Raw genomic sequence first — 2,774 nt, 5'->3', positions numbered from 1 at the left:
ATGGAACATAATTATTACTGGAAGATAACTTTCTTACAACTTGGATGGCCTTAAATGAAATGATCTTACTCAACTCACAGGGAGTGAGCTGAAGAAATAGGCTCAAGATTCAGCCAAGAAAAGTGTTATTTCCCCACAAGCAAGTGAAGGAAGTATGGCAGATCCCATTGGCTCCTGACCAGCATCCATTCTCCCCTCTATTTCAGATTTTGTCCAAAGGCAGCACTGTGTCCAACCCCCCAGGGAGGAGCCATGATCATCTAAACAAGTCCTGGCCATCCCAAGGCCATGCTAGCACCTGGGATCATCTCTCCCTTTCTTTAGCTTCTCTGTTCTGGATAGTAAGTTACAAAGGGAAAAGACTTGAATTTTTGAGAGGATCCACTTATTTCCTAATAAAAGAGGCAACATGCCTGGCACTGGTGCTCACGCCTATAATCCTAGCTACTCAGGAGGCTGAGATTTAAGGATCTGGGCTCAAAGCCAGCCTGGGCAGAAAAATCTCTGAGACTCTTATCTCCAATAATCCACCAAAAACCTGGAAATGGCACTGTGGCTCAAGTGGTAGAGTGCTACCTTTAGCTGAAGAGCTGAGGGACAGTGCCCAGGCCCAGGGTTCAAGCCCCATGATCGACCAAAAACATAAAATAAAATAAAAGAGGAGGGGCTGGGAAGGTGGCTCAGTGGTAGAGTGCTTGCCTTGCATGTGTGTGGTCCTGGGTTCGATTCCTCAGCACCACATAAGCAAAAAGAAAAAAGCCGGAAGTGGTGTTGTGGCTCAAGTGGTACAGCGCTAGCCTTGAGCTGAAGAGCTGAGGGACAGTGCTCAGGCCCAGAGTTCAGGCCTCAGGACCAGACCCAAAAAATTAAAAATAAAAATAAAAATAAAAGAGGACACAATAAAGTCTTTCCCTTCCTTCCTGTTTGAAGAACTTGATGCTTCCAAAGCTATCTTGTATCCATCAAGGAGAGGCCAAGAGAATTTCAGAGACAACAGTTCATATGTCCATTATGGAGCTACTCAACAACCTCTGGAATCTAACAGTTTTATGGTGGCTCCATAAACAGTCTCTGTTTCTATGAGGCTTTTTCACCTGTCAGAGAGGAAGGGACCTGCTCCAAGTCTCCAGGTCAATTGAAGTTTAATGGAACCTTGTGAACAGCCAAAAGTCAGTACAGCTTAAAACATGACAGTTCATTTCAGGGCATCTCTTACACATCCTCCTGAGAATAGGCTCCTTTCATAGCCAAAGCATTGGGATAACAGTCATAAACAGGACTTCTGTCTCTTCCAGTTCATATAAGGAAGCCACCGTTCATTTATATTGAGGATGTCAGCCAATTCATTACAAACATTAAGGGCCCTGCAAGTTCCAATATTGAGATAGACAGATAGTACTCAATCTGTGGTTGCCAAGGCCACTAGCAAGACTGGCCATAGCACCATTAGTAAGCCTGCCCCTTCCTAAGAAATGCCCTCCCCACCAAATTAAAGATGCCATAATGTCTTGGTAAAACTTTTATGGCCTGTCTAACTGGAGTCACATCCTTATAACCAAGATGTTTGTCTACAAAAGTATAGCCCTCACCAGGTGTGCATGCACAAAGGATAAAGGATTATACCATGATTCCAAAGATCCCAGTTTGAGACTGCTCTCTCTATATAAGGACTGCATTCCCAACAAATGCCAACATTGAGCTAAAACCATCTGTTGCGGATCAACCTGTCTATCAGAGTTCACATTAAAGGAAGGCTGCAACTCTACCCAATGATCCACCCACTCTTCCTGCTTCCTCTCCACATACTCATACATGAAAGGAGTGTCACCTCAAGGCTCAAGAACTGTCATTCAACCAGCTTCAGTACTCTCTCATGGGCCTACTTTCACTTTGTATAAACCTGGGTTTCACTTTATCTGCTTATTCTTTGTTGGGGATGCAGAGGATTTGGAATCAATACCTGGGTAGGAGGTCATTATCCTTGAGACCTTCACTTAGTCACATTGTCTACTGAAGAGGAAAAATATAAGCTAGGGGTACTGCCTTCTGCAAATAAACATGAAACAAATATTCCAGCAAGAATTAATGATATTTGAGATCAATGCTGAGAGCCTGTAACTAACTGCAAGCTAGAAGTAGCTAGGTATCATACAGTGAAGTGAAAAAGCTTCTCCAAGAACGGAACAAGTAAGCTGAGTTGCCATCTATTCTGTTGACTTTAAGATTATTTGGGATCCTGGGGCTGGGAAGGTGGCTCAGTGGTAGAGTATTTGCCTTGCATGCCAGAGGCCCTGGGTTCAATTCCTCAGCTCACATAAGCAAAAAGAAAAAAGCCAGAAGTGACGCTGTGGCTCAAGTGGTAGAGCGCTAGCCTTGAGCTGAAGAGCTGAGGGACAGCGCCCAGGCCCAGAGTTCAGGCTCCACGACCGGACCCAAAAAAAAGAAAAGAAAAGAAAAAGAAAAAAAAAGATTATTTGGGATCCTTTAAAACAGTAAAAGAGCAGTAGGGGACAGACAAGAGATATCGGAAATGTAGGCATTGGAAATAATAAATCTTGCTGAGTATCAATGGCTTATGCTTATAACACTCTAGCTATCCAGGAGGCTGAGGTCTGAGGATCAGGGCTCCAAGCTAGCCTGAGGAAAGTCTGTGAGATTCTTATCTCCAATTAACCAGCAAAATGATGGAAGTAGAGCTGTGGCTCAAGTGGGATAACAGCAGCCTTGAAATAAAAAGTTAGGGGATAGTGTTCAGACTCAGAGTTCAAGTCCCA

Source organism: Dipodomys merriami, unplaced genomic scaffold (genome assembly GCF_024711535.1).
Source record: "Dipodomys merriami isolate MVZ:Mamm:240054 unplaced genomic scaffold, mDipMer1.0.p SCAF_6, whole genome shotgun sequence".
Taxonomy (NCBI): domain Eukaryota; kingdom Metazoa; phylum Chordata; class Mammalia; order Rodentia; family Heteromyidae; genus Dipodomys; species Dipodomys merriami.
The sequence above is the reverse complement of the archived record's forward strand: the minus strand, read 5'-3'. Positions refer to the sequence as shown.